This window comes from Urocitellus parryii, chromosome 4 (assembly GCF_045843805.1).
Source record: "Urocitellus parryii isolate mUroPar1 chromosome 4, mUroPar1.hap1, whole genome shotgun sequence".
Taxonomy (NCBI): domain Eukaryota; kingdom Metazoa; phylum Chordata; class Mammalia; order Rodentia; family Sciuridae; genus Urocitellus; species Urocitellus parryii.
This window is the reverse complement of record NC_135534.1, coordinates 155,935,808-155,955,819: the sequence shown is the minus strand read 5'-3', so window position 1 is coordinate 155,955,819 and position 20,012 is coordinate 155,935,808. Positions and strand designations below refer to the sequence as shown.

General features: G+C 37.5%; 1 protein-coding gene across 11 annotated transcripts in view; it reads left to right on the top strand.

The window, feature by feature from the left end:
- Positions 1-475: 475 nt before the first annotated feature.
- Mpdz (multiple PDZ domain crumbs cell polarity complex component) overlaps positions 476-20,012 on the top strand; it is a 151,629-nt gene continuing 132,092 nt past the window's right edge. For 8 of the 11 annotated variants that reach the window (XM_077797040.1, XM_077797038.1, XM_077797039.1 and 5 more), the window contains exon 1: positions 477-738. The gene's annotated coding sequence lies outside the window, so the exon portion shown is untranslated. Of the gene's footprint in view, positions 739-884; positions 1,032-20,012 lie in introns of those variants that run through there. The other 3 variants (XM_077797035.1, XM_077797033.1, XM_077797032.1) reach the window with 2 other exon arrangements.

Sequence of the window (20,012 nt, the reverse complement as noted above, 5' to 3'; positions counted from 1 at the left end):
CTCAATATACTACTCATGCAGAAGGCATCCACAGTCAGTCCACAACAATAAAAACCTGAAAGTCTAGTTACTAGAGGCCACCAGTACAAATACGTTGTTAAATTCAGTAAACAAGCAAACAAAAAAGGACTCCCGTTAAATATGAATTTTTGATAAACAATGAATAGTTTTTTTAGTATAAATATGTCCCAAATGTTGCATGGTATAGTTGTACTAAAGAAAATCATTTTTTTTTTTAAATCTGAAATTCACATTTATTGGAGAGCCGGGTATTTTATCTGACAACCTCTCTGTCACGGGTACCCCAGACCAAAGGCCCCGGAGTTGGTTTAAAACCCAGAACCGGCAGGAAAGGCTGAGCCCCCTGATTGGCCAAGGCGCGCCGGCCGCCCCGCGGGTCGCAGGCGCCACCGCTCTCCGGCAGCCCGGGCCCCGCCGCCACCGCCTCCACCGCAGCCCCGGTCGGCGCAAGTGCGGCGCGCGCTGGGGGAGGGGGAGCGACAGAGCGCGAGGCTGGCGTCGGGCCGCCGGCTGCCGGCCGGGCCAGATTAAGTTTCTCGGTCACGCGTGAGTGTCTGTGCGCGTTTCTCCCCGAAGCTGCTCGCCGCGCCGTTACTTCAGAAGAGGAGAGAGCAGCGTGGGCGAGGCGAGGCAAGGCTCGTCTAGTCCCTGGCGACCCCAGTTCTCCAGCCCTCCGCCCCTACCGCGTCCCCGCCCGGGGCGGCCGCTGCGAGCCGGGTAAGCGGCGCCCTGCCCGGGCCGGGAGGCCGGAGCGCGCCCCCGCGTCCTGCGCGCGCTCCGGCCGGGAAAGTGCGCGGCGCTAAGGGCTCGGCGCGCGGCGGCGGCTGGCCGGGTGCGCTTGCTCCACCCCGCGCGGCCCGACCTCTCGGTGGAGCCGCGGTCTTCTGGCCTCCTAAAGCGATGGAGTCTGGAAGTTTCCTTTGCTTCCCCACTCCTCCACCCCAACCCGCCCCCTTTTTGCTCATACTCTAAATGGTTTAAAAGTTTTTTTCTTCCCCTCGCCTGGAGAGGTATAGTAGTGGTGCCAAGAAGGGGGAACCCTGGGCCTGGAGCGCGGGCCGGGCCCTCCGGGGTGTGGGAGCCTGTTGCTTTCCGCTGCGTGTCGGCGCCTGGAGCTGGACGACCCCCCCCCCCGCTCCCCCCCCCCGCTCCCCCCCCCCGCTCCCCCCCCCCCCCAGTTACGCAGTGCCAGGTTTTGCTGGGTGGGAGTAAGGGGTGGGGTAATGCTCTGGTACTGTCGTCTGTAGCCTTGGCAGTGGGGGTCCCCGAGGCGAGCCGCTAATTTGTACTCGCTCCTCCCGACTCTCAGTGGCGCCCTTGCCCTTTCATCTGCTGTTCCCGTTTGTAGGGGCTTTCTCCCCCTGCCCCCGCCTCTTTTTACTCGTTGACTGGCCTCTGTGCTTAGGGGGTTCATTGTCTTCAGTTTCGCGGCCCTGAGATGCTGGATGTTCCTAGGGGAGCACTGCCTGGGAGACGCTTTGTGTTGCAGGGAGTTGTGCTTGTGTATGGGGTGGTGATGGTGTAAATTTTTGCTTGCATTCTTTGCAGAGGCACAAAGGCCGAGGTATTCTTCCCGGGGATCACATGGAAATTCAAGCTGGAGTAGTGGGGAGGAGGTGGGGCCGGGAGAAGGCAGCCACTACTCTGGGGATTTGAGACAAATAGGGGGTGTCGGACATCGCGTTCCTTCTCCGCAGGCGCGACTGCGGAGGTTGCACTGATAGGGAAGACCCTGAGTGCATTTGTGCGGAGGCGGTTGCGGGTGGAGGCTATAGTGTTTCCTGTGTTTCATCAGATAAGAGGACCATGACTTCACCAGCCTCGGAGGAAAAAAAAAAAAAAACAAAAAACCTGTCCCTGTTCTTTTATGTCCGGAGGGGAAGAATCTGGAAAGTAACCAGATCCCGCCTCATCCTGCATTGATAGACAGCTGTGCTGTAAACATCCTCTTAGTGTTTCCGTGGATTTTCTTCATTTAGGTTGCCTTTTATAAATGACAGTTTATCCGATAACTAACAAGGTGATGGTTCTAGGGGCTTGGAAGTTTTTACCTGTTGAATGTGATTGTAGGTGATTCAATAACTTTTTGTGAGGGTTGAGTCATTTAAATTTGTATAAGATATGCTTTAATGTCTGATAGAATTTAGGTAAATAGTTGCATTTAAAACTAACCAAGCCAGGGGCGCAGTACGATGGTGCAGGCTGTACTCCCAGTGACTGGTGAAGTCTAGACAGTGGGATTGCAAGTTCAAGGCCAACCTTGGCAATTCAGAATTAAAAAAATAAAATAAAAAAGCGCTGGGAATATAACTCAGTGGAGATGTAGCCCTCGGATCCCAGCCCCAGTGCTACCCCAAATTATGCAAATAAACAATTAACTCTTAACATAGAGACGTTTCTTGCCTTGAACTTCAAATATAATCCAGAACTCTGGATTAATGCATCTGTGCCCTTGAGTGTCATGTAGCTTGAGGGTACCTCTCAACTCTTCTCTAGTTCTCCTCTCTGCTTCATTTGCTAAAATAAACAAAAACTAATAATTCTTAACGTTTTACTAATAGATCATATGTGTACCATATCTCTTACATTTGTTCCTTTTTCTCCTTGACTTCTTTCTGTATTTCTTTTCACCTCCCCTCACTTACTTCTGGTTTTCTTTCTCCCTTTACTTCACTCCTTCTTTCTTTTATCATTTCTATCACAGATTTGACTCTGGTGGGTTTTTAAGGGTGTCTGTGTATTTCACATGCCTTTTAAATATAGGTGAAACATTTGACATTTAATTTTGACATTTAATTTTGCATTGACTTAACCCTGATTGACACTTCCAGCCTGTAGCTGATTGGGTGGGGAAGCTCTGATTTACATATGTGGAAGAAGTGGACCCATTGTCTTGAATTAAGATTAAGAGATTTTAGAAGCTCATTAAGAGCAAAGAATGGCTTGGAGGAAACTATCCTGAGTTAGAAATCCATATTTCCTCTACATTACATCCCAAATCTTATCATAGGCTTGACTCTTTCAAGTTGAGTTGCAGGTCAGCTCCATTCATTGGATATTGAACTGGATGTACTCAAATACAGTATGTTACAGCAAACAGTAGAGATCTTGTACTTCAAAGTGAAGAAGCAGATGACTTCCTAGTGAATTCAAGATTGCTTAATGGTGTAGGTGAATAATGATATATTCCCCAGTTACATGTGCTTTTAAAAGATATCTGTCCTGAAGTAGAATTTCATTTGATAATAGTTAAATTGTTTCATATATTATCAACTTCATACTTATAACAAGAAATGTTATTTTCTCTTATAAATTAGTATTGTGCATTGGAGAGCATTTACATATAGTTGGGAAATGATGTTTAGTATGGTAAAACCACAGTGTTGCAATTAAATAGTTTTAGTGGCATTCCTTGGATGGGGAAATGAATAAGGTGAAAAAAAATCACTTTGGATAATCAGTCCTAAGAATCTGTTCCCTTCCTGTGAAATATTTCCAGAGAAGGAATGAGGTAATTATTTGTTTAGTATGCAATAATAAATGGATTAGGAGGTATGTAGCATTGGATTAGGTACTGTGGAGAACACAGAATATAAGATACCGCTCTGGAAATTTACTGTCTTTGAAAAATAGACAAATGAGAAAGAATAAAAAGGTTTTACATGAGCAAAAGTTACAAAGATTCTAAGTAGTTCAACATAGGGTTGCTAGCTGGCCTCATTGAGGTTCTTATGAAACAAAAGGGACTTGTGTCTTCAAATAAGAGTGGGAAAGTGAAGGTTTTTATTTTATTTCTTTTTGTTGTTGTTTTTGTTTTTTGTATGAAGTACAGCTTACATCTAGTTTTTGCATTGAGAAGTGGTTATGGTATTGGGAAAGAGGTGGGGAAGTAGGTAGGCAGCAGGAATTGGAGTAGATTTCCATTTGGATCTTTCTATAGTGGAAATGAAGGTTTGTGCCAAGGGAGGAAATTTGGCTGGGAAAGGACAATTGATGAACAGCTATGAGGTATAGACTGAGTTTTGTTTTTATCCTTTTGGATTTGCCCATTCCAGCGTTTCTTAGTTCTGTGGAATACCTTTAATATCCCTATTTCTGCCAATAGTCATTTCAAGAAAATTAACCCTTTGCTAGGATTCCCCTAAAAACTCTTAACAGCTTCCGTTGCCCAGTTCCAAAGCAATTTTCACATTTTTCTAGGTATTTGTTATAACAGCACCCCATTTCTTGGTACCACACTATTTCCTGGTACCAAAATCTGTTAGAGCTACCATAGAGTAGGTAGATGGCTGAAACAACAAATTAGTTTCCTTATAATTCTGGGGCTGGAAATCTAAACCAAGAATTGGTTCCTCCCCAGCCTCTCTCATTGGCTTGTGAATGTCTGTCTCTCTCCGTGTCTTCACATGGACTTTCTTTTGTGTATGTGTGGGGCTTAATCTGTTCTTATTAGTCATATTGGATTAGGAGCCACCCCAAGGACCTCATTTAACCTTTAGTACTTATTTAAAGACCCTGCTTCCAAATGTAGTCACATTTTGAGGTATTGGGTATTAGGACTTCATGAGTTTGGGGGGATTTAGTGGACACACAACTGACTGGCAGCAAAGTTCCTAAAGAGAACAAGGCTGTAAACTGGCTAGACCCTGAAGAAAGGACTGGCCCAGGGTAAGGGAGGGCGACCAGGGAGAAGGCTATTATGGCAGTCTAAACAGTATTGTGGTAATTTGATGCTTGGAAAGCAAGGGAAACTTCTATTTGAGGAAAAAGATATTGTATCTTTGGCTTGAGCTACTTGTTTTCTTTATCTAGGTGTCTCCTGGGAAATTGTGCCTCTGTGGCCCTTCCTTTTAGTGGACAGAGCATTGATTTGTGGTCCTAATATTTGGTATACCCCCACACCCCCGGAAATTTATTCACCTGTTTGGAAACATATAAGATTCAAAAGGCAGTTTATATCATAGAAAATAAAAACTTTTAAAGTGTTTAAATTATATTTGATGAATTGGGAAAATGTTAAAGCTGTTCCTCCAATGGTGGCTGAATTAAAAAAAAATAAATAAAAGGAAACTAAAATTCTTGCTTTCTTTTTTTCTTCCTGTCTGCCTGTGGCAGCTGAATTTTCTTGTTTAGGGAATTCTTGTATTATCGTCTTTTTAGTTTCATTTGTATCTCTAAAAGCAACAGTCCTTGTTAGTTTTCTTATAAAACATTTTACCTCCAGATCTGCCATGCTGTAAATAAATGCATGATGGAAAAGTGAGAAAGGAAACATTTGTAAGAAAGATGAAAAACAGAAACATCAACTAAACACACAAATCTTAAAAACCTATTTAGGTTGTGTTGGCGGTTTATTGTCAGTAGTTGGAGTAGGTATGGGATAATTTACCATTTACTCTATTGTTTACATTTTAAAGCTACATTGATGATAAAATATGTAAGATAAGTGTTTCTTTTTAGTAATTCTTTGATGATAAAACTAGCATATTTTAAACATATGAAAGATAGACAAGTATAAAGAAGACAGACACAAAATATTTCCTGTAATTCTGTCACCCAGATGCTGCTTCCAAAAAAATCTCCATATATTTTGGGAATGAGGATGTGTAAATTATTTTGATGTAAGCAGTCAATAGGTAGAGCTGTTCAACAGTAGATTTTACTGATTGCTTTTTTACTCAGTGAGGATAAAGTGACCTGGGATTATTAAACAACTGTACAGTTTGAACTGACACTAATAGCATTTTTGTGCACCAAGGTATCTTGACTCTTGAGGTATAATGAAGTGCCATGTGGCACACAAGACACTAAGTAGAAATAAATTTAAAAACTACCATCTCTGTTTAAAATTAAATGCTAAACAGCCATTAATTTCAGAATAACTTTGTTATTACTTAATGAGATAGTCCCTGCAAGCCTTCTTTCAGGGAACTGGCTGTAGAAAATGGATATGGTAACCTGTTATTCTGTGCTCATAGCATATCACTAATCTAACAAAACCATGATGACAGAATCATTAAGGTTAAAAATGATGCTACAATTTCAGAAATCCTTTCTGTTGTATAAGGTATGCATAGTTTCACTTCTAATTTGCTAGGATCCTGTTTGTCCTTTGGGGCCATTAGAACAAAATACTGTAGTTTGGGTAGCTTATAAACAACTGAAATTTATTTCTTACAATTCTGGGAGTTGGAAAATTGACAAGGTGTAGGCAGATTCCCTGTCTGGTGAAGGCCACATTTTTGTGTTCTTATGTGGTACTTCTTGCTGTGTCCTCACATGGTGGAAGGGGCAAGACAGCTCTGTGAGGGCTTTGTTGTTGTTTTTGTTAACTGTGGATTAAGCCCAGGGGCACTTAACCACTGAGATATATCCCCAGCCATTTAAACAATTTTTTTTTTTTAAAGTTTTGAGACAGGGTCTCACTAAATTGCTTAGGGCCTTCCAAAGTTGAGAGTGGCTTTGATGAATTCTCTTTTACAAAGCAGAGATCTCACTCATGAGGCCTCAACCTTGAGGACCTGCTTACCTCCCAAAGACACCATCTTCTAATACCATCAGCTTGGAAGTCAGGATTTCAACATGGATTTTTTTTTTGTGGGGGAGGGGTCACAAACATTTGGTTATAGCAGACCCCTTAATAGGTCCTACTTTGTCTAAGACATTACTAAAATTCATGAAGCTTAGGTATTACTCTCCTCCACACCAAGTTTCCCAAGGCTATTTCATTTTAGTTGAAATCACGCATGAAGTCTGCTTCTGAACAACATTCAGAACAACATGTTAGGATTGGAGGGGGCCTCAACGGTGGAGTTCAATGGAGGGTTGCCTGACCCCTTTCCCTTCCCTGCCATGTTTACAGTTTTTCAGAGAATACAGAATGTTGTCATTCTCTGCCATTTGGAAAAGTATAACATTGGTGCTTCTTTATTCTGGTATAATTTGTTGAATGTACATTGGATTAGGCTAAATCTCAAAGTATTTTTAGGTCTGTTTTGTAATTTAAAGTTAAGTTTAGTGAGCATCTATTGGGTGTTAAACTCAATATGTTCTGGCTTCACTCTTTTCAGTGAGGGAACAGGTTCTATTTATTTTCTTGCAGTATTATTTATAATTGACATATACTAAACTGTATATGTGAAAATTGTATAATTTGTTGAATTTTGGCTCATGTGGAACATCCGCTCAATCAAGAGTGTCCATATCTGTCACACTTGAGTTACCTTATGTGCCTTTTTTATGCTTTCCTAGCTCCCTTATCTACTTATGTCCTGAGTAACTACTGATCTGCTTTCTGTCACTGCAGATTAATTTTCATTCCCTAGAACTTTAAATAATGGAACTTTTTCCATTGTCTCATAGTATATTCATTCTCCGTTTTGTCAGGTGAAAAACTTTATCTTACATTCTCTAATTGAGTTCTGTGAATTAAACTGACAAATGACAGAGTAAAAGAAAAAGGCATACAAATTTAATTCATGTTTTTAATTTTACATCCAAAGGGCTATACACAAACAAGTGAACACCCAACGAAGTTGTTTGACCTGGTGGCTTATATACTATTTTCATAATAAGAGTTGTTGTCTTCTTACTCATAAAGGAGAGGGAAACATCTTTACTGATAGAAATATATATCATATTAACAGAGGGAACTCTTCGCCTTATTTTTGGACAGAAAGGAGGGCAGAAAATCCTCTTGTGTCATCTTTTTGCCAGTTATTTTCAGTTAAAAGAAATCCTTATGTCAGAATGGTGTATTTTGGGGTGGCATGTGCTGATCTCCTTCACTTTTAACTGACTTCTGTGTTTGATAGTGTTTATCAGTCTTCCTACAGTTAGCCCCTTTTGGATAAGCATAGGATTTAAGTATCCTTATTGAATGTCACTTGAAGTTTCAAAGTGTGTAACCAATTGTTTTAAATACACAACTGGAATTTTATAATAAAAGAATTTGAAATATTTAATGATATCAGGTGATTAAGTAAAATCAAATAATACAAGATCAGTGACTATTAAGGCTTTGGATAAGCTTTTATATCTTACCTTCTGAAGGGTCTAAGCCCAGCACATATTTCGTTTTGAACCCAGTGCTATATTTTCACTGTATGCCAAATTCTCTTTACCTACTTGCATATTTTTAGTAGATCTTAATACTTTTTTTTAGATTTGTCTGTCATGCCTTTTGACAAATTTATATTACAGTCATATAGTGAATTGAATAGCAAAGAAATTGGGTGCCAGGATTATACAAATAATTGCTATTCTGTATATTCCACCTGAGATTATTGAATATACTGAGTTGGAGGGGGATGATCTGGAAGTCTAACTCATTCTAGATTACTGTGACCAGTAAAAAAAAATCTGTGAGCCACGTGTTTAATTTAAAAATTTCTGTTCACTACAGAAAATGAAAAAAAAAGCAGTAGTTGAAGTCAATAGTTTCTCCAAAATGTCATCATTTCAATAGGTAATCAATACAAAAATTAATGAGGAATTTTACTTTCCTTTATTTGAGAGAATAGCTTTAAAATCAGTTGTGTATTTTACACATAGGCTCACCTCATTTAGAATTAGCCACATTTCCAATGCTTAAGAAATATTTGTGTCGCTTGATGGCCACATATGTCCTGGTCAACACAATGTGGATCAAATATCTAAGCCTTAGGGACAGAGCAATCAAGAAAAGAGATGTCTTCATTGTATTGTGAAAGCATGTTATGGTAACTGGAACATTTAGGCTTTGAGGTCCTTTCTGATCACTTAATTGAAATTGTTGCAAACAGCAACTACAGAACACAATTTGAAGCATATGTGTTTTCTGTTGTTACAGAAGCAAAAGTTGGTTATGATCTTAAAAACATTTAGTCCTTGTGAGTACCACAGCGAAATACTGTTAATGAGTATAGTTAAATAGTAGATCAATTAAGAAGGAAACAGACCTGTTTATAGAAAGAGATTGAGACCTTTTGAACTGTTTTCAGAGACAGAATACCAGTTGTCCTGAGATGACCCAAGTGAGTCCCACAGAATTACATATGCTAGCTAAATAGGGTACCTTGTTACATTACCTATGAATTAGTAATTAGGGGATTGAATTGGTCTATGCTTATTTATCTTATATGGCTAAGGTTCACATTCAAGTTCATATTAATTTGTATTTCCTTATGCAATTTCCCTTATCTGAATTACTTGGAATCTTGCCAGCAAGATATACATTGCCATCCCTTGCTGATTTTCAACAAGAGTATTCTCAGTCAATGTAGGCTACCACTGACTGACAGGCTTATCAGCAGATTTAGACAGTAACATCTCTTTGCTATCAGAGGAATACAGGTTTTTCTCTAGCAAGTCTATATTATAGATTACGAAAAACACTGCTCTTATTGTGGAGAATTTTATTTTCTTCTTGGGTGTATGCATATTCAATTAACAAAGCTCTGTAGGTAAATTTTAGTTTAGTGTGGAAGTGAAAAAGAGAAGCTCATAGCGAATTTTACTTTATTTTATTATTAATATTATTATTTTTAGATTAGTCTCTTCTAAAATATGTAGACTTCATTAGGTTTTGGAGCTTGCCGGGGATGTTTTTGATTCCAGGGGAATTTTTAAATTTACCTCACAAACTATTGAATATTATTTAGGTATTTTGATCTTCCCTTAGATTTAACTTGACCTTTATTAAGGTTATATTTTGGTAATTTGTTTTGAATAGATATAGGAACCAAAGTTATATCAAATGACACTGACTTAGCTAAATAAATAGTAACATTATGATTTGCCTGATATTTGACTGTAGTGAGGACTTTCATGAGTATTGTACCTAGTTCAGTATAATCAAGCATGAAGGAATTATATTATTTCTAACAGATTTTTGCCACCAAGATAATTTTTGTATGTCACATTATATTTTTAAATATCCATGTTTCTTGGAATTCTAATCTCAGTTCCCCTCTTTTTTTAAACCCTGCCTTCTTGACTGACCTCCTTTATCTTCAGCAACAATTTAGAGACTCATGATTCTTCAGGGCCTGACTGCTTAGATGCACATGTGTAACTGATTCATTCTTTCAGCATGTAGTTATTGAGTACCTACTTTGGGACAGCTACTATTTTTGATGCTGAAGATATATATCAACAAGAGAACAGGTAAAGAACAAAATAAAAATGCCTATCTTCTTGTAATTTAAATTCTCTTATTTTCTGTTTTATAGAAGCATATTTCAAACGTAATGTGTCCAAAAGGAACACATTTCACCTCTTTCTCTAAAAAGATGTGACATTTTTCTTCCTACCGTTGTTCTTTCAACAAATAATGACACAGTATTTCCAGTGCCCAAGATTAAAAACATGAAGAGTTAGCTTCTGTTGCTGTCACTCACTCACTGCTTCCCCTGGCCCCAAGCACTCATCTAGCAGTCATTAAGTCCTTTTGGTTCCTTCTAATGAATACACCTGTCTTGCCTTCATCTCCTCTCTTTTGCTTGCCATTGTCTTAATCTAGGCTCTCCTTGTTTTTTCTCTTGGGCATTTTGTTAACAGTTTAACATCTGGTTGTGGTGCCATTTTTTCCCCCTTTCTCTCTGTTGTGTTATTTACACTATTGCCAGAATTCTTACAGAAAATAAAATTTCAAATCCTCCCAATGCTTCTCCCCAATGTCTGTATACTCTAGTATGCCTGTGGGTAAGGTCCCAGGCAGGTCATGGAAGTATTGCTTTCCTAGCTTCTTTCATTACTTCACTCAGAATTGCAGCCCCACTGTCATTTAATTCTCTGGGTTCCTTATGGTATCCTAACCTTAACAGATAACCCTTCCCTCAGCAAGAAATGCCTTTCCCTCTTCTGGCTTTTACTCATACTCATCTGTTGTATGCATCCTTCAAGATGAGGGTCATGTGTCAGATCTTTTCAAATTCTTCCTGACTCCTGTTGATGCTATTGGGTTCTAGCACATGTTTCAGTGTTAACCGTTTTCATTCAGTTGAGCCAAGAAGTTAGGTACCTGTCTTCGTTCTTTTTTGCCATAAGCTTTGGTGATAGAGGTAGATAAAATTTTGGGGAGCTTGAAATTTATAGAATTTGGATGTTCTTCTTAAGTAACAATTTATGACATAAGATTAGATATGAAAATGTTTATTTGGGGACCGGGGGTGTAGCTTAGTGGTACAATGGTCACCTGTTATACATGAGGTACTGTGTTCTATCCTCAGCACTGTGTGCATTTGCGTGTGCGCATGCCACACACAAACATACACAAATATAAAGTATTTATTTGAAGATGAATAGAAGGACTCTGTGTCTTCATGCTAAACTCCCTGTGACTTACGTTTAGGAAAATGTAAGTGGTCAGTTACGACTTGCTGAAATAATGCAATAGATTTTTCAAGATATGTAAAACATATCATTATCTGTACATATATCAGTATCTGTATATATCAATATCTGTAAAATATATCAATATCTGTTTCCATAGTTTTACTTTTTTGCTATTGATTTTCTAAAAATTAGGAACCAATGCCAGTTAGCCAACTGATGCTAATACTGTTGACAACTCAGTACAAGGAAATTTACTCAGATTTAATGACTTGATTTACTACTTGATGTGAAAAAGAAAATAAATTACATTCTTCCTTTGAGATCCAATTTTACTTTGGTGGAGGAAATATTGAGTTTCTCCTGCAAATCTGAAACCATAACCTCAGTCAGCACCTACCTCTACCTCCTATTGGTCTGGTGAATGCTAAGGAATTTTCTGAGGGCTTCTTTTGTCTTCTTCATGCAACTTCATCTTTGTATCTGTTCTTTCTTTTGGCTTTCTCCCCTCATCTCTTCTTTCTTTCCTCCCCTATTTATCTGTGTCTTGCCATATATCAAACCAGTTTTGCCAGGTATGGTGCTACATGCTTGTAATCTCAGAGACACAGAAGGCTGAGGCAGGAGGCTCACAGTTCAAAGCCAGCCTCAGCAATTTAGGGCGGTCCTAAGCAACTTAGGGAGGCCCTAAGCAACTTAGCAAGACCTAGTCTCAAAATAAAAAATAAAAAGGGCTGTAGATGTAACTTAGTTGTTAAGTGCCCTTGTATTCAATCCCCGGTATCAGACAAACAAAAAAATAACCTAACTCCCCAACCCAAAACAAAACACCCATTCTCTTTCCATCTGTTTTTTTTTTAGTAGATAACTTATACAAAGTGTCAGTACTTTGACTAAACTATAGTTTGCAATTGTCTGGTTCATTTCTGCTCCTTTGAAGGAGTTTGAACAAGTAAAGAACAGGTAGAAACCCTTATTTGTCAAAAGAGGTTTTCATTTATAGAAAAGGTGTTATAAAACTGCACTGCATAGGTAAAATTTGGTATAGTTTGTAATGTAATTGCTATCCCAGAAATGATGAATTTTGATTTGTATTACGTAGTCACTGATTAAATAAGCCAGCATAAATTGATAACAGAAACAGCAAAATAAACAGGTGTTTAGATAGTAAATAAGATATAGAATAATAATAATAGCTTTTATGTGCTTATTACTTCCAGGCATTTTGCATAAGTTGTTGTTACTGCCCACTTTACAAAGGAAAGGGCAGCTCAGAGGAGTTAAGCAACTTACCTATGATATCACAACTAGTGAAATCACAGTGTTTCTTCAAAAGAACTTTATAAAGTAACTTGGGAACTGGGAAAGCACAGGTGCCTTGAGCTACTTAATCTGGAGGTAAATAGCTGTTTTCTTTCCTGCATTATTATTATTAGATCCAAAAACTGTGATTTGGTGCAGAGGGACTTGCCTTTGATGCTGTTCCATCTTGGGTTGGATTTAAAAGTTGCTTTTACTTACAACCATCATGTATGTAAAGGAAAACACTATCTTTCTGAGCCTCAGTTTTCTTATCTGAAAGTGAGAGTATCAAAATGCATATGTATAAAAACACATGTTCTGCATAAGAAAACAGGGTATATGAAAACTATTTTATAAGTAGTTCATTTCAAACAGTAAAAATGATCCCAATTTTGAAGTTAAAACTTTCACTTGTGGAAAATATTTTGTCCTTAGGAAGAATCATTATTATAGTAGGTGTAATAGCAACTAATTCTTAAATGCAGTTTTATTACTGGTTGTTAGTGAATAGCATTTTTTGAAAGCCCCAAATAACTGATTGTTGCTTCAATTTGTAGGTTATAACCAAGCCTACGTTTTAGACATTCCAATGATAAAAACATATTTGGAAAGTTCTGCATCTCCAAGGGAGTATTAGGTGGCAGATTTTTATCTGAGGAATAAAGTTGCTTTTTTAAATCAGCAAAACACTATGAAAAATTGACAAGTTTGTTACTTAAGGAATCCAGTCAGAGTAGATATCCAATCTGATTGAGTAACTTTCAGTCCTCCATTCTTATTTCCTTCTTTCCTCTTTTCACTCTTGGTTCTCAAATCCTCCTGCAGCTTTTCAGTATATATAGACTTTTCAGTACATCCTACAAAAATAGCTATAGAGGCTGGGTGTGATGGCGCATATCTGTAATCCTAGCGGCTCCAGAGGCTGAGGCAGGAAGATCAAAGTTCAAAGCCAGCCTCAGCAACTTAGTGTGGCCCTGTCACAAAATAAAGGGCTGTGGACATGGCTCAGTAGTTAAATGCCTCTGGGTTCAATCCCTTATACAAACAAAACAAAACAAACAAACAAAAAAACCCCAAAAGCCTATCGAAATATGATTGCTTAATAAATGATCTGAGTTAGATGATCTTGATAAAGTTATCTCTTTGATCCTCCATTTACATATTCATAAAATCTGGTGTTAACAAGTTATGTGTTTGGGAATCATTAAAATGCACAAAATTTTCTTATATGTTTCAACAATTAAGCATTGATAATTCCAAAATTTCTTCTGCCAAGTGTATTTGAAGGTTCTGAATTGCTCCATGAAAAGTATTGTGAAGAATAGCCTCAGAGCAAGAGTGATCACTCACAAACCCTTCATAATACCTGCTGGGTGCTTTTCTGCACAGAGCTGGAACTCAACCAAGAGGGCTTGCAAGTCACTAGTTACCACAAGCCCAGTTACAGGAGAGGAAAAACAGCCACATTAAGTACTACTCCAGTGTCTGTCCCAGAGGACTTCTGATCAGAAATTTGAGACAGCTATTTCTTGAGTAAAGTTTGTAAACTTTGTCTTTATTTATATCCAAACTCAGCAAAGGGAAATTATGGAAGCCGCAAACTGAATTTTGAATGCATGATTGATGGGGAAGGACAAAAATATCTAATTATGTATAATACTTATAGCTCAGTAATAACTAAGTAGCTTATATGATAGATGATACTCTTCATAATTTTTATAGGAAAGTTTCCAGAATGGAAGAAATAATTTGGAACAATAATATGGAAATGGTAGAAGTACAGTTACTTAAAGAGTTAGAGGGAGCCAGGCCTGGTAGTACCTGCCTGTAATCCCAGTGACCAGGAGGCTGAGGCAGAAGGATCCCAAGTTCTAGACCAGCTTCAGCAACTTAGTGAGACCCTGGCTCAAAATAAAAAGGACCAGGGATGTAGCTTAGTGGTAAAACACCCCTAGATTTAATATTTTGTACCTACCCCCCATACCCCTTCTCAAGAAAAAAAAAAAAGAATAAAAAAGGAAAGATCGAAAATGACCTTTGGAGAATAGTGTAAACCTGAGGTTGTTGGATAAGGTGGTAAGTTGAAACAGCATTGTTAATATTCTGGTCAACTCTCCCACCTCCTCTTTCCACAGCTTTATGGGTATTGGAAAGTTTGTCTCTACTCACCAACCTTTAGGGCTTTCCACTGAGGATTCACTTGGTTATAAATGACAGTGCCAGTTATTGTTCTGTCTAAATATTGTCATTAAGATCTCCTTAACTGAAAATCCTTCCCTGAGTGGGCAGTTGAGAAATAATAGACATCTCGTTACCGTCTGTTCCCTCTTATTACAGTTAAGTTCAAACATAGACCAGTTGCCAGTTTCTGGGTCCTGTGGAGAAGCTTTGAGTAGTCTTTGCTTTTTAGAAGCACCAAGGACACAGTCTGCCCAGGCTTCACTAGGGAATTGCCTCATTGCAGGCAGGCAAAAGGCAGGAGCCTGAAATAATTTCTCTGGAGAATTTGTTGCCAGTGTAGGAATTACACCTGAGAATTCTTTGCCACAAAGTTAATTCTTCTGCAGGTCACCTTCTCCCCCCCCCCCTCCCCCGGGCAAAAAAAAATATTGTGGCTAGAGTGAGTACTTTTCGGGAAGCTGGCAGCCTCTGCAATCTGGCATTGGCATGTTGTTCACCTAGAAGTGCAGCCCTTAGAGGAATCCCTGTGCCTGGTTCTGTCCAACAAATATGCTTGGTATGTTGCATCTTGGCCTTTAGCACTGAAAATGTGGTAGCAAATAGGGTCGAACTGCCCAACAACCTAAATTCCTTTTGAGTTTAACTAGGGAGTGAGAACACAGAGGAGACTAAATCTTCTTTATCAGAAGCATGTAAATCTTTTCCCTGAATCACTATGATTGGTGGGAGTTAACAATTTGAAGGGAGGGCACTTTGCCCTTTGGAATCTTCTAAGAGAACTTTATGGATGGAAAATATGTGAAAATGGGGGCCCAGTGAAAAGGTGTGGAATCCATAGTTTTAATGTATATTTTGGACTCTTAAAATAATTATGGACTCTTTAAACAATTGGAGGGTGAAGGACATAAATATGATACAATGGACTATAAATAGAATTGATTATCTAATATATTTTTTATAATGAGAAGTTATAGTTTAGTAATAGCAGCAGCCTGAGGTTCTAATCTTAGACATACCACTGATTTATGGAATCCAGCCTCAGTGAGGTCTAACTTGTGTAGCTGTGAGCTACATGTTTGAGATTCCTTTCAACTCAAATTGACCTTGCAGTTGAGTATAAGCAACACATAAGGAACTTAACTCAGAAAAATCACAAAAAATAATTTAAGTATATAATTTTGGAAGTGAACATGAACTGATAAAATGTCTTTATAAAACTAGTATCAATGTGTTTTTGATAATCTGCAATTAAGGAAAGAACATATATACTTTTGAAGGAACAAAAAACATTTCACCTTAGGCCGGGCATCTTTAAAAAAAAAGTAATTTTCAAAACCAAAGCAAATTTAATGAGCAGGTTTGTTAGTATAGATACATTTGTTGTGTAAGTTTGCCTACTTGTAAAATGTTTTAATTTCTATATCCTACGCGTTTTCCTTTTAGATAGGATTTTTCTCCCATTACAAAAGTCCTGACAACAGAAATGAGATAATACTATTTTCATCAAACTTCTTTAAATTTTATGGATTCGTGGTCAAAATATTGATTGTGATTTATTTATGTTTATATAATGGTGTATTAATGTCACATCTCCTTATTTTAGTATTATCTTACATGTATTATGACTGTTGATTATATTGAATTGCCTTTTGAATATACATGAAAGATAACATGAGTCTCTTTTAATTGAAACAGATTTATATTTCTCTACTCTTGGGTTTACTCATCATTCCTGAAGGTGCGGTTTTGGTTTAGATTACGTATATATCCCAAAACAGAACTTCAACAGTTGTTGAACATTTTTTGCCTGGCTGCTCTCTGACATGGAGTTGGCAAAGGCCATAAGCATCTGCTTCTAAGTCTCATACCTAAAAAGCTCAATAAAACTAGAAGCAGAGTAGCCACCAGAAAATCAAAGTAAATTAAAACTGAAAATGATTCTGCGTTAGATACTAATTTTTGAGGAAATCTTTTCATATTTCCTTTTTTTTTTGCTGGAATTAAGTAACCTAGCTTGAAGAAATTATTTATTTGGGACCATTTACCAAGGGTAAGAAATTTCCTGAGTAATTTAGTAGTTTGCAGTGAAAGATGGCAGGTAGGATTTTAAAAAATATTGTGAATTTTAAAGAAAAAAAATGTTCATCTCTAATTTTTGTCCTCTCCCACAGCAGATATTGATAACATTTTCATGTATTTACGGCCAATAGCTTAGTTTTTAAATTTTTTTAAATGAAAATTTTCAAATGTACATAAAGGCAAGCAGAAAAGTATCTATTCTGTAATCTGGTATCTATTCTTCATTTTTAATAACCTTCAGTTCATGGTCAGCTTTGTTTCTTCTTTACTTTAAGCCATTTCGCTGTCCATTTCCAATTTTTTGAAGTAAATTGCAGATATTGCACCATTTGGTCAATAAATATTTTAACCTGCTTACTTTTTATGAGTATACTTTAAAACATGAAAATATTGCTTTCTTAAAAAAATAGAGGAAGCTAAATTCTCCCTTTGACATGTTTTGAAGCTAGTCCTTGTATCTGTTCATCTCTGAAAGTAACTATTGCTGTGATTTCAGAAAGTGGGCTTTTAAGCCATCCTTAAATATGATGAAAGCAAATATGTGTATTTCTATGTAACATATATTATTATGTATACATTTAAAATTTAGATAAGTTGTATCAAACTATACTTATTCTCAAATCTCAATTTTATCTTCAAAATCTGGATTACAAATCCATTCTTTAGTAACTCTAATATTTTCATAGTTATAGTAAATATAGATATCTAGATTTATTTTAACTCTCTTATTTGTGTTTCTTGTTGACTGTGCTTTTGCTTTTTTCTTTATTCTCAATCTTTTAAAATTTTCTTGAGTATTTGTTTGTTTCATCTTTTTTTTCCACCTGGTATATCAATTATATAGTCTGTATAATTTCTGTTATTTTAATGGTACCTTAAATTTTTGATATGCACATTTGGCTTATTTTTCTAGTGATGTTTGGAGTAAGAGCATTTTGATTTTCTATAAATGTAGTTTTTTTTTTTTTTAGCCAGAAGTATTTTCATTATTTGTGAATATTGGTGACAGAACTGTGGGTTCATTTATATAATGAACTCTCTGATCCCATGTTTTTGGACACTGGACTTATTCTTTGTTTGGTTACAGCTTGTGGCTTTTCTCATGCTCTTACTAAAACTGAATACTTCATGGTATTTTATTCACTCACAGCTGTAACTTTTCATGCCTTGTTTTTCTGATATAACTGTTTCTCAATTACGATTTTTAATTACCTCAGTGCTCTTATTAAAATTGTCTTTCCAGCCTGGCAAGGTGGCGCACACCTGTAATCCCAGTGGCTCAGGAGGCTGAGACAGGAGAATCGCAAGTTCAAAGCCAGCCTCAGGAAGGACAAGGCACTCAGCAACTCAGTGAGACCTTGTCTCTAAATAAAATACAAAATCAGGCTGGGATATGGCTCAGTGGTCCAGTGCCCCTGAGTTCAGTCACTGGTACAAAAAAAAAAAAAAAAAGTCTTTGCTAGTAAGATCTCAGATTTTTATTGGAAGTGGAGTTTCCAAATCAAAGGAGGAAATGTGCCAGCCTTGTTACCTCTTCCTTTCCCTTTTCTCACCCATACCAATCCAGGTATAACAAATTTTGCAGTGCTCAGGAGGTACTTCTCACAACTTCTGTCTTCACTCCTGCCTGTCCTTTAGGCCTTCAGGAAGTTTTCCCTGACTCTTCAGTGTGGCATTTAGGTCCCCTTTTTGTGTTTCTGTATTTTAGTAGTCATCTTACTACTTTTTCTTCCATTCACTTATATTGGGTTTCCAGACTGAGTCCTCATTTCTTTAATTCTGCCACCTGATAGCATGCCCATCATGTGGGCACCTTGTATGTATATTGAATGGGTTAATAACAGAATTTGAGTTCTCTTCTAACCCAATAAACCCCTCAGACTTTTTACTTTGGACAAGTATATGGCTTCATAAATGGAGGATAAGAATATCAATGAAAAAGAATATCTATATATGAAGTATGTTGATAAGCGAAGTTTCCTTGATAGTTAATTTTCTTTGATTTTTGGGGAACAAAATTGAATTAATAAATTTTATTCTTTAGGCATTTGGAAATATTTAGAAATGACAACTTGAAAATAAAAATTGTGCTCAGGAATACTTTTTCTGATCAAAGCCTATACGAATGAGAGCAAAGTTAAAGAGAACAGATGCTAAGAAAAGGCTGATGTTTTCTGCTGATGACAACATGATATTGGTGGATACCATGACGTTTCTTCCCTTTCAGAGCAGTAGTTCAGTAATGTTATCCAAAGTAGAAATTACGACTGAAGGTGTAATATTGCTGTCATTACCAACTGAATTGATAACAAACTACCTGTAAACAGCCACAATCTTGCTTTTGTCTGCTAACTTCAGTGGTTCTGAGGCTGCTATAAATGAGACAAATGCTAAATTTAAGGCAATAACAGATGCTGAACAACTTTGACAAGCTACAAACCATCACAACAAGCTTTTTAAATTTTGTGTTCCTTATTCAGTCAGAATTGTTTAGAAAATTGTATGCATTTGGGGCAGTTTCTCTTCATAGAGTTATTTTTAGCACAAAACATATTTCATTTGTTCGTTGCCATGAAATGTGCATTGGACAGATTTGTGTTGTTTCAAACACTGATTCTTTTCTACATAAAAGCTGTGTCTCCATGTTACCAGTACAACTTGTTGGGAATTAAAAATGATTAAGCAATTACTCTGTTTCTTTTCATCAATAAAAGCAAATACTCAGTTTGATTTCTCTCCCCTGCTGAAACTGATGTTATCAACCAGTTGTTGGGTAATCATATGGTCACAGGTAGAATCTTTAGATTTATTAAGGATTTGGTAATGTTGTCATTATATTTTGACAGGAAGCTCTCAGGCCTTAAATTAAAATGTTGTCTTAAATTTAAAATTTCTAAGCAAATACATATATAGTAGACTTGCCATAATGGAATAACAAATGCCCAATTAAAGGTGAATTAAAGCTGGACATTGTGGTACACACCTGTAGTCCCAGCTACTTGGGAGGCTGAGGGAGGAGGGTCACAAATTCTGGGGCCAGCCTTGGCAACTTAGAAAGACCCTATCTCTACATAAAAATAAAAAGGGTTGGGGGTTATAGGCCAGTGGTAGAGCAT